The sequence below is a fragment of the Hemiscyllium ocellatum genome, chromosome 23 (genome assembly GCF_020745735.1).
Source record: "Hemiscyllium ocellatum isolate sHemOce1 chromosome 23, sHemOce1.pat.X.cur, whole genome shotgun sequence".
In the NCBI taxonomy this organism is placed as follows: Eukaryota; Metazoa; Chordata; class Chondrichthyes; order Orectolobiformes; family Hemiscylliidae; genus Hemiscyllium; species Hemiscyllium ocellatum.
The window spans coordinates 28147964-28161203 of NC_083423.1; positions in this window are offsets into that span (position 1 = coordinate 28147964).

The following is a 13240-nucleotide window of genomic DNA, read 5'->3' on the forward strand; positions in this document are numbered from 1 at the left end:
CTCTTCTCCAGTTATATCCTTCACAGACTAACTGTATTTTAGAGTTTTTAGAGGTATCTTCGAACTCTTGTCCTCTTAAAGCCCAACATGTGGCATCACAAGGGTTTGATATCCAGGCAAGATTGCCGAGAGACCCTTTACCTTGAAGCAAATGGATAGTTTAAAGCATAACTGCTTACAATCCAACAACCTGAACTTAATCCTGGGACTCTGGACAGTGCAGTCTACCAATGTAAATGCAGATACTGCAAACAATATCTCAGTATCAGTGCCCTGTAACGTTTTTCCGAGGAAAAAGGAGCAAACGTCAGCATAAGAATATATGAAGTAGGAGCAAAAGTCAGCAATTTAGCCCCTCAAGCCTGCTTCACTATTGAGTACGATCATGGCTGATGTCAACTCAGCCTCAACTCCACTTTCCTGCTCGTTCTCCATAACCTTTTAGACCATTACTAATTAAAAAGCTGTCTATCACCTCCTTAAATTTACTCAAAGTCCTGGCATTTACCGCGCTTTGGTTTGTGAACCCCATAGATTCATGACCCTTTGAGGGAAGTAATTTCTTATCTCTGTTTTAAATCTCCTACCTTTATATTAAACTATGACCTCTCATTCTAGATTGTCCCTTGAGGAAACATCCTCTCTATGTCTACTTTGCTGAACCCCTTTAGCAACTTATAAATCTCAATGAGATCTCATCTCATTCTTCTAAACTCTAGACAGAATGAGCCTAAACTGACCAATCTCTTCATCAGACAAATCCATCATCTCTGATGTAAATCTAGTAAACATCCTCTGAACTGTCTCCAATGCATCTCTCTTGCCACTTCCTTTAAAGTCGTAGGATGTAGGCCATTAGTCCCTGGAGACTTGTCTGTCTTCAATCACAGTAATTTGCTCAGTACTTTTTCCCTAATGATGATGATTGTTCCAAGTTCCTCCTTTTCTATAATCTCTGCATTATCTGTTACTATTGGGATGACACTAGTGTTCTCTACCATGAAAACGGAGGCAAAATATTGATATAATGTCACTCTATTTCTATGCTTAGCACTACTAATTCCCCAGCCTCATCCTCTAAAGTACCCACATTAACTTTTGCTACTCCCTTCCCTTTTATATACCTATAATACCCAGAATAAGGACAGCAGATGCATTGGAATATCATCAACTGCAAGATCCCCTTTAGTCGCACGCCATTTTAACTATCTCACCTGTCCACGATTGTTTCTTGCACAACATCCTTATTAGTGTAATGCATGGATGCACCATGGATTGAAGAATTATAAAAGGCAGTTTAGCTCCTTCTCAAGACCAAAGACCTTGTCAGTGACAATGATGTCCCAAAAATGAATTTTAAAAAACAGGTAAAAAAAATTATATATACCGATTTTAAGGATGCATGTAGTCAGGGAAAATAGCCACACCTTATTTGGGCTAATACTTGAATATATTTTCTCTGCTATGAGACTGTGCATATTATTACACTATTAGCTGTTCCTCTTTTGTGCACATCCATGTGAGGCTTTTGGTGAAAATTACATGAATGCTCAATACAATGTTACCATTAGATGGTTTTCTGTAAAATTTCCAGTTGTCACAATAAGAAATAAATCAGTGTTTCAAATTAACATGCGTGTGTATCTGTCAAATCTATGAGCTTTTTTTGAAAAAATAACTAATGGACTAAACAGGGGCATGTCAACAATAGTAATTTATTAAGATTATAATAAGGCATTCAATGAAGTTCCATATTAAAAGACTGCCACTTGAATTAGAAGCTCATGAGACTGAAGACAAATTACTGATCCAGTTGAACAGTTGCACAGGTGACAGAAGATTTAAGAGCAGTGTTAATGGATTTGAATTGAAAGAAAGTTATGAATGATCTAAACATATCTGTACAGCAGACTCAATGATTCAGTTTATTTATTAATGACAACATAATCAAAAGTTATATCTTTGTTTTCCTATTGGCACACAGAGCAGTACAGCAATTAATAACAAGACAATAAAATCATAAATTTGTTGGCGAGATAAGTGAGTGGAGAAGCTGTGGAAGATTTATTTAATGAAGGCCAGTGTGATGTCATTTGCTTTGGATCAAAAATGATAGATCAGTGATTTTCTTTAAATGGTGAAAAGCTAACAGTGTCAATCAAAAGAGACTTGGGTTCTTGAGCACAAACTGTGAAAAGCTAGAAGGTATAAAGACAAGCTAAGGGACTGTTGGTATTTATGACCAAAGAACAGAATATCATAGTGAAGAAGTTTTGTAACGGCTATACTAAACCCTGGCTAGACCACAAATGGAGTACAGTGTACAATTCTGAGTAGTATACCTTAGCTTGGGAAGGAGTTCAGCTCAGATCTGGTAAAATTGTATCAGAACTCTCAGTATCTGTCTGAGTAGTGAAGGTCTTGGGTTCGTAAGATACAGCTGAAACAGTCTTCACAAATTGTTGTAGTGTATCTTGTAGATGGTACATACGCCAGACTTGTGGTGGAAGGAATGAATCCTTAAGATTGTGGAGATGTTGTCAATCAAAAAGCTACTTTATTCTGGATTGCTTTGAGATTTTGAATGTCATCAGAAGTTCACTTATCCTGGCAAGATGGCAGTACTTGTGACTTGTGCTTTGTAAGTGATGGGCTGGCTTTAGGAGTATTAATTAGAGACAAAAAAAACCTGCAGATCCTGGAATCCAAGGTAGACAAGCAGGAGGCTAGAAGAACACAAGTCAGGCAACATCAGGAGGTGAGGAAGTCAATGTTTTGGATGTGACCCTTCTTCAGGAGTGGGGATGGGTGTAAGGGGAACTGCAGATAAAGGGGATGGGGGGTTAGATGGTAAGGTGGGGCTAGATGAACACAGGTAGAGGGTACGACCTAGTTGGTCACTGGGAGGAATAAATCTGGTTGGTGGCTAGAAGGAAAGGTCAATGAGATTAATGGAATGGAGGGGGAGGGGCTAGGAAGGGAGTTGGGTGATGGGAAGGGAGGTTATTTGAAATTGGAGAACTCAATGTGGGTTCTCCGGGCTATAGGCTGCCCAGATAGAAAATGTAGTGCTGTTCCTCCAACTTACGATCTGATTCATTGCGGCAATGTAGGAGACCAAGGATGGTCATCAGCCCTATGGTGGACAGGTTTGATGACGAGTAATTGGCCATTCAGCCTTATGTGCTTATGAAAAATACTGTTAATTAAAGCTAGTCAATAAATTCATAATAGGCCAATTATTCCTGACAAATTCATGAAAGTTCTTTGCTGGCATTTCCTTTCACTGTATCACTTATTCCCACAATAACTCATTGATGGATCTTGTGAAGGCGATTAGTAAGTTGCCACTAATGGGAAGTTGGGAATAAAATTAAGACCCCAATTTTAAAAGGAATTTAGATTTAGATTTTATTGTCAGAAGTACAGTGAAAAGTGCACAATGTTGTCACACAAGATGCCATCTTAGGTACCTAGATGCAAAAAAACATAGATACATAGTAAGTAGTAAGAGAAACACAGTTAAAAAGTTGAGCATACTTCATAGAATAAAGAGAAAAATAAAAGAATAAAGAAATAGTTAACATTCAAGTCTTTCTTAATGTAAACTAGCAAAATAAAGGAGGGCTTGAGTATAGGGAGAGGGTGAATATGCTGGGGCTGTTTTCCATGGAGCACCAGAGGCTGAGGGTGATGGTATAGAGGTTTATAAAATCATGAGGCGCATGGATAGGGTAAACAACAGAGGATCACTAAGAAGGAAATACACAGAGAAAAAATGAGGTATGAAGGTAAACTGGCCAAAAATATAAAGGAGAATAGTAAAAGCTTTTTTAGGTATGTGAAAGGCAAAAAAATGGTTCAGAATAAAATTGGGCCCTTGAAGACAGAAACAGGGGAATATATTACGGGGAACAAAGAAATGGCTGAAGAATTGAATTGGTACTTCAGATCTGTGTTCACTGGGGAAGGCACAAGCAATCTCCCTGAGGTAACAATGGCTGAAGGACCTGAACTGAAGGGAATTTATATTTGCCAGGAATTGGTGTTGGAGGGACTGTTAGGTCTGAAGGTTGATAAGTCCCCGGGGCCTGATGGTCTACATCCCAGGGTACTGAAAGAGGTGGCTTGGGAAATCGTGGCTGCGTCAGTGATTATTTTCCAGTGTTTGATAGATTCGGAATCAGTTCCTGTGGATTGGAGGGTGGCTAATGTTGTACCACTTTTTAAGAAAGGTGGGAAAGAGAAAGCAGGAAATTATAGACCAATTAGTCTGACCTCAGTGGTGGGAAAGATGCTGGAGTCTATTATAAAGGATGAAATTACGACACATCTGGATAGAAGTAACAAAATAGGTCAGACTCAGCATGGATTTATGAAGGGGAAATCATGCTTGACTAATCTTCTGGAATTTTTTGAGCATGTAACTCTGAAGAGGGAGATCTAGTAGATGTAGTGTACCTGGACTTTCAGAAAGCTTTTGATAAAGTCCCACATAGGAGGTTAGTGAGCAAAACTAGGGCGCATGGTATTGGGGGCAAAGTACTAACTTGGATTGAAAGTTGGTTGGCTGACAGGAAACAGTAGTGATAAAGGGCTCCATTTCGGAATGGCAGGCAGTGACCAGTGGGGTACCGCAGGGATCAGTGCTGGGACCGCAGCTTTTTACAATATATATGAATGATATAGAAGATGGTGTTAGTAATAACATTAGCAAATTTGCTGATGATACCAAGCTGGGTGGCAGGGTGAAATGTGAGGAGGATGTTAGGAGATTACAGGGTGACCTGGACAGGTTAAGTGAGTGGTCAGATGGGGGCATGGCAGATGCAGTTTAATGTGGATAAACGTGTGGTTATCCACTTTGGTGGCAAGAACAGGAAGGCAGATTACTACCTAAATGGAATCAATTTAGGTAAAGGGGCAGTACAAAAATATATGGGTGTTCTTGTACACCAGTCAATGGAGGTAAGCATGCAGGTACAACAGATAGGCTAATAGCATACTGGCCTTCATAACAAGAGGGATTGAGTATAGAAGCAAAGAGGTTCTTCTGCAGCTGTACAGGGCCCTGGTGAGACTACACCTGGAGTATTGTGTGCAGTTCTGGTCTCCAAATTTGAGGAAAGGCATACTGGCTATTGAGGGAGTGCAGCGTAGGTTCACGAGGTCAATTCCTAGAATGGCGGGAACTACCTCACGCTGGAAGACTGGAGCGACTGGGCTTGTATACCCCTGAGTTTAGAAGACTGAGAGGGGATCTGATTGAGACATATAAGATTATTAAAGGATTGGACACTCTGGAGGCAGGAAACAAGTTTCTGCTGATGGGTGAGTGCCGAACCAGAGGACACAGCTTAAAAATACAGGGTAGAGCATTTGGGACAGAGATGAGGAGAAACTTCTCCACCCAGAGAGTGGTGGCCGTGTGGTATGCTCTGCCCCAGAGGGCAGTGGAGGCCCAATCTCTGGATTCATTTAAAAAAGAGTTGGATAGAGGTCTCAAGGATAGTGGAATCAAGGGTTATGGAGATAAGGCAGGAACAGGATACTGATTAAGGATGATCAGCCATGATCATATTGAATGGTGGTGCAGGCTTGAAGGGCAGAATGGCCTACTCCTGCACCTATTGTCTATTGTCCCTGGAGTGGGGAGTCCAGAACTAGAAGGCATAGGTTCAGGATAGTGGAGAAACATGTGAAAGGGACCTAAGGGGCAACTTTTTCATGTAGAGGGTGGTGCATGTATGGAATGAGCTGCCAGGAGAAGTGATGGAGGCTGGTACAATTACAACATTTAAAAGGCATCTGGATGAATATATGAATAGGAAGAGTTTAGAGGGATATGGGCCAAGTGTTGGCAAATGGGATTAGATTAATTTAGGATATCTGGTCGGTATGGATAAGTTGAACCAAAGGATCTGTTTCCATGCTGTACATCTCTATGACTCTAAATTAAAAATTCAAGTTGTTGTGGTTGTGTTTGCTGAGCTGGGAATTTGTGTTGCAGACGTTTCTTCCCCTGTCTCGGTGACATCCTAGACTTTGAACACCTATGGGCGAGAAACGCTAAGCCAGGAAATGGGAATCCTGTGCCAACCGCCTAAGCGCCACATACCAACACAAATTCCCAGCTCGGCGAACAGAACCACAACAACGAGCACCCGAGCTACAAATCTTCTCACAAACTTTAAAAATTCAAGTCTTTGATGAGTCCTCCACTTATCTTGCTCTTCAGAAGACCTCAGCTGCCTGTTTTGATGCTGCTTCCACAGATACCACCACTGCTGATGAAGCTGCCACCTCTCCAATCTCATGCGGTGCCTCAGAAACTTGCCCAGGCAGGACCCATTTGCACGCTGAGCCGAGACCTACCACCAGCCACCAAGAGACTGGGCTGAGAGCCGCCAAGAGACCAGAATGAGATGCCATCATGAGCTGCCAAAAGACTGGGCCAATACACTGCTGAGAGACCTGGCTGAGACCCGCCACGAGCCTGGGGGCCACCGTAAGACCAGGCTGAGAGACCTGCCACAGGGGAGGTGAATAACACCAATAAAAAGGGAAAAAAAGAAAAGAAAATGAGAAATAAACATAGCACAGAGGAGCTTCGGCTGGTACAACCTACTCCTCCGCCATCTTGGACAAATTACATGTGAAAATTGACTAAAAAGGCAAGTAGTAGTCAAATGAGTAAAGAAGATGTGAATAATATTGTCCTGATGTTGATTTTTAGATTATATTACACATTACAGATTTACAGTTCGTTATAGAAACACTACCAAAATTGACAATATAAAATAGAATTATAAAACAACATAACACAGTAAAGGATTATAGGAAAAAGAGAAGGAAACTAATTCTGGGTTTTGAGACCACAATTTTAAAATTAGAAGTCACTGAAGCTGCATAAAGATTATTATGTGGCAAAGATTTTATTAATGTAGGAGCACAATACAACTGCAATGTGGTAATATTCTGCCACAACTAACCACTTTTGGGCAAGATGGCGGCGGAGTAGGAATCCTCACAATAGTTCATCTGCTCCAACCTGGTTTCTTTCTTCTTCTTTTCTTGCTTCTGTTTATTTCTTTCTTCTATTTCTTTAGTGTTTAGAGCTCGGTGTAGAGGCAGCGACGGCAGCAGCTGGGGCGTTTTGACAGCCACCACAACACAGCAAGTCGCAGTTGGCAGCTTTGCAGTTTCATCGATATCCAGAGTGGTACCAGAGCTGGACTCTGTAGCGAGGTGGTGGACATGGCAATAGAACATATCAGTGGCTGGGGCTCAGCCTGAGCCCAGATGGCAGCAGCAGAGAAATGGTGGCCACCAGCAAAGGATAGCAGCAGCAACGGTCAGCGATGGAGTGGCAACGAAGTGGCAGTCGGGTCTGAAGCCTTGCGAATGGCGGCGAAACCTGGCATGCTTGATGGAAGTCAGCAACAGTGGTCTGCAAAAGCAGCTAGTGAGCATTGGTGAGTCTTAGCCAAATGCAGGTGAAAGCATGCCCAATGCAGGGAAGAGTGAGCCCTCTTAGAAAAAGCCCAGCTTGGAGCATCTGCATGCCCATGGCTTACAAAAAGACATAATGTTTCACTTTTTAAACTTTATTTCTTTATTCTTCTACTTCTGAAATTATGCTTTTATACCTAGGTACTTTGTACCTAAGATGGCGCCGTGCGTAGCAACAATGTACACTTTGCACTGTATTTCTGTACCCCCATACATGAGTATATGTGACAATAAAAACCTAAATGTAATGATAAAACTAAACCATAACAAATCATTGCTTGGACAGCAGTTAGAATATTGATTGTCTTATTTTAACTTAGATATTAATGATCAGAAATGTTACAGAAGAAATTTACTGTGACAATCATTATTCACTGTTATGGTACTCAGCCACATGCACAGGTTGAGAATCAGTCTGCTCAGTCACCTAAAGATCTACCACAAAAACTAGTGATCTTGAACAAATATAATCTTCAAATAGAAGGACTTTAGGGACAGCTACTGCTGATGACTGAAATGATTAGAAGCTTTTGCTAACAGAACAGCTGAGAAGAAACAGGGGTTATTTTAAATATAACAGAAATGATTAAAGAGTCATAGTGTCATAGAGTCATACAGCATGGAACCGGACTCTTCAGCCCACACTTGTTCATGTCGACCAAGTATCTCAAACTTAACTAGTCCCATTTGCCTGCTTTTGGACAATATCCCTCTAAACTTTTCCTATTCATATAGCTGCCCAAATGTCTTTTAAATGTTCTAATTGTACCTACCTTTACCACTTCCTCTGGCAACTCATACCATATACAGAGTCATAGAAATGTGCAGCACAGAAACAGAACCTTCAGTCCAACTCATCCATGCTGACCAGATATCCTAAATTCATCTAGTTCCATTTGCCAGCATTTGACCCATATCCCTCTAATCCCTTTCTATTCATGTACCGATCCAGATGCCCTTTAAATGTTGTTATTGTTCTAGCCTTCACCACTTCCTCCGGCAGTTTATTCCATTATCTGCATCAAAACGTTGCCCCTTACACCACCAGTGTGTGTAGATATTGCCCTTCAGGTCCCTTTTAAACCTTTCCTCGCTTACCTTAAACCTATGCCCTCTAGTTTTGGACTCTCCAACCCTTGGAAAAAAAGACTATTCACCTTATCTCTATCCATCACGATTTTATAAATTTCCATAAGGCAACCCCACAACGCTCCATGGAAAAAGTCCCAGCCTATCCAGCTTCTCCTTAGAAGTCAAATCTCCAACCCTGGCAACATCCTTTTAAATATTTTTCTGCACCCTTTCAAGTTCAATAACATCCTTCCTATAGCAGGTTGTCCGAAATTGGTGAAGTCATTTTTAGAATACCGCATACAATGTCTTGTAAAACTGCTACATGATGTTCTAACTCCTATACTCAATGCTCTAACCAATGAAGGCAAGCATGCTAAATGCTTTCTTCGTCATCTTGTCTACATACGACACCACCATGAAACCTGCACCCCTGGATCCCTCGATTTAACAAGGGCCCTACCATTAACTACATAGTTAATAAGAGTTATTTAGTGTTGCTGGTTTTTGCTTTGTTCAATGACATTGGTCTGTTTTTGGATTTCACTGGGTCCCATATCAAGTATACAAGTTAACGTCGTAAAAACATTATCTGTGCAAAAGTCTGTCCCATGACTTTTGACTGGCAAGTATTGATTTCAAAAATTATACTTTCACACAAATATGTACAGTACTTGTCAGCATGGTTTTTCTTAGCTAACAGCTATAATCATACTGGCACAGTCAAGGTAAAGCAAAATTATTTACAAACAAACATTATTTACAACAGGGAAAAGACAAAAATAAATATTCTGAAACAATTTGTCTAATTGGCTTTACCTTTAACTGTCAAATTTGCCCACAAAAATGCCAGCCAGAAACCATATAACCATTTGCCCTACTATCCTGTGACCACAGCTATTTCACCCTTTAAATCTAGGTCTCATTGCCCTCAGGTCAAGTATGGACAACAGATACTGCATCATTGGTGTTGGCCATATCCCCAAGAGTAAGCTTTAAAAAAATCTTGCTTCCATACAGCCACAATAAAAGAAAATGCTGAGTTTTCAGGAACGCTTGGAAACATAAGAATATATAATTTCAACTAGTTTCAGGATAAGTGACATAATCAAAATCTGTATCTGAAACACTTGAAATTTTTGCAGAACAAATCTGGAAATTTGCTGCTCAAGATCTGTTTAATGCACATTCATTGTATGCACATTTCACCAAGAAAATAATTTGATCAAAATTCCATAAGTCTATTTGGTCACTCTCAATTCTTTCTGATCCTTGTGTAGCTTGCATGTGACAGAAAGGACCATAGCAAGATTTTGCATTTTGGCTGCAACCCACACCATTGGATTGAAAAGAGAGTTTCAAGCATGCCTTGTCAGGAGCAATCATTCTGTGTGACCTACACTGAATTAGTCACTTAGTGGCAAGATGATGTTGGTGGGCTCTTGAAGCAAGAGCAACTTAGGAGGCTGTCCAACGTGGAAAGAGCTGTCAGTAACTTTTAAAAAATTAAGATAAAACATATGGCCCCAGATGATGACGTATGGCATTTAGAAGAGCAAGAGGTGATTTGATTGATACTTAAGAATGAGGGGTCTGACAGGATGCAATTGGAAAAGATATTTCCTCTTGAGGGAGAATTTTGAAACATGGGTAACTGTTTAAAATTAGGAGCCAATCATTTAAAATAAATGAAATGACCTTACTTTCTCAAAGGTCTTTGCAACTGTCTTCCTGAAAAGGCAGCTGAAGCAGACAATGAATATTTTTAAGGCAAAGTGGATGGATTCTTGATAATCAAAAAGGTGCAAGTATATCATGGGTAGGTGACAATTACTTCAGAAAATTTAAAAACATAGGATATCCATTTGAGTTGAATTGGGAAATCAAATCAAATGTGATCATTTTGAATTAACAAGCAAGCAAGGAAAAGCATCTGCTATAAACTATACAATCAGGACTAAAATTATCTCAATACAATGCAATGAAACCAAGATTCATAAATAGATTTAAAAAAGGTTGAAGCAGCTGCTGACTTTAAATCAACATAAAATTAAATGAGAAATGATTGAGAGTTAAAAAAACAGAAGAAGCAGTGACCTCAGAGGTTGACAGGAGCAAGAAAAAAGACATGAAAAGACTAAGATTTTATCTAGCCTGTGCCTTAATACATAGTTCAATTTATAGGTACCGTATATGTTCTTCCTGCCAGTCACACAACTTCTTGGGAAGTCAAGGATAAACATGTTAAAAACATCAATGGTCAACTGAAGACAACATAGTTTGGAACTGTTCTGTCTGATCTTCAAAAAATTAAGAGGTTCTGAGGTAACCTCCACCTAGCTTCTACAATAAAATTGTTCTCAACTCTCAGAAACTAGTCTACTAATTACTCAAAAATTAATATGGATTCAAAGTACATCAACGCTGGGAGAAAAAGCTGTCTTGCAGTGAATCTAAATATTACATTTTGGATTTTATAGTGATATCCCGTACCTCTCTGAATAATTTGTATCCAGATCGTGCTCTTAAAGTAATCTAGCATTACATCCAGAGTTCAGCACAGTACTGGAACCTTTGACGGCCATTGACCATTACATTTCAAGTTCCCTGACAACCAGTACCTCCAATGGATAGGATAATAAGACTTTGAAAAGAAATGAATGGGGGAATTGGAAGAAATAACCTAAGTATGAGAAATCCAATCAAGGAAAAATAGTACACACAAACGTGTAATCACATGTAAATGATCTTATTCACTGCAAGCATGAATTTGGATCAGAGGAAATCCCTGGGTTACAGAAGACACCTTTTTTAAAGACTTGAAGAAAGTTGTTGGACAGAATACCCGTACATCAGGAAGGATTAATTAAAGGTACATGATTCAGAAGCCCATGAAAATACAAGCTACACACTGAAAAAATCACAAACAGAGCAAGAAGATCCCAAGATAGATTAATATGGCCATTAAATAAGACTGAAAAAGAAAGATAAACTGCAATAGAACTCGAGAAGGAATCAACTAATTTACTACAATAAGCTAAAAATGTATGGCGACCTCAATGGCAGTACATGCCCAAGGTACAACAAGGAGTAGCATAAAGGAATAGCTGAGGAATGACTTAATAACGTATTCATATTACCATGGGTTTTCAAGTGATTTAACTTTTATTAATCCTTACTGCCGATTAGAGTTTCAAATTATGTCCAAAAACTTTCCATCAATAAATAAAAAAAGGTGGCTTCTCTAACCAAAATTTTGCATAAAACAAAACCATGCTTGCAGTGAATGAGATAATTTGCAGATAATTTAGAATATCCAAGATCACAGCATATCCATTATATTCTAGTTGGTCTTTTAAATTGCATTAATATTTGACCAAATTCCCACAGAACACCAATAGTCAGTTGCAATCCAGAAACAAAAATGAAGTAATTGATGTAATTTTGATCACTGAGCTAGAAGGTTTATTTTCAGATGTTTCATCACCATACCACGTAACATCATCAGTGAGCCTCCGGTGATCCGCTTTCTATGTATGTGTAAAAAATGAGGTCTGCAGATGCTGGAGATCACAGCTGAAAGTGTGTTGCTGGTCAAAGCACAGCAGGCCAGGCAGCATCTCAGGAATAGAGAATTCGACGTTTCGAGCATAAGCCCTTCATCAGGAATGAGAGAGAGTAGCCAAGCAGGCTAAGATAAAAGGTAGGGAGGAGGGACTTGGGGGAGGGGCGATGGAGGTGGGATAGGTGGAAGGAGGTCAAGGTGAGGGTGATAGGCCAGAGTGGGGTGGGGGCGGAGAGGTCAGGAAGAAGATTGCAGGTTAGGAGGGCGGTGCTGAGTTGAGGGAACCGACTGAGACAAGGTGGGGGGAGGGGAAATGAGGAAACTGGAGAAATCTGAATTCATACCTTGTGGTTGGAGGGTTCCCAGGCGGAAGATGAGGCGCTCCTCCTCCAGCCGTCGTGTTGTTATGTTCTGCCGGTGGAGGAGTCCAAGGACCTGCATGTCCTCGGTGGAGTGGGAGGGAGAGTTAAAGTGTTGAGCCACGGGGTGGTTGGGTTGGTTGGTCCGGGCGTCCCTGAGGTGTTCTCTGAAGCGTTCCGCAAGTAAGCGGCCTGTCTCACCAATATAGAGGAGGCCACATCGGGTGCAGCGGATGCAGTAGATGATGTGTGTGGAGGTACAGGTGAACTTGTGGCGGATATGGAAGGATCCCTTGGGGCCTTGGAGGGAAGTGAGTGTGGAGGTGTGGGCGCAAGTATTACATTTCCTGCGGTTGCAGGGGAAGGTGCCGGGGGTGGAGGTTGGGTTGGTGGGGGGTGTGGATCTGACGAGGGAGTCACGAAGGGAGTATAAACTGACTGACTCCCACAGCTACCTGGACTACACCTCCTCCCATCCTGCCCCCTGCAAAAACGCCATCCCATATTCCCAATTCCTTCGTCTCCGCCGCATCTGCTCCCAGGAGGACCAGTTCCAACACCGCACAGCCCAGATGGCCTCCTTCTTCAAGGACCGCAGATTCCCCCCAGACGTGATCGACGATGCCCTCCACCGCATCTCCTCCACTTCCCGCTCCTCTGCCCTTGAGCCCCGCTCCTCCAACCGCCACCAAGACAGAACCCCACTGGTTCTCACCTACCACCCCACAAACCT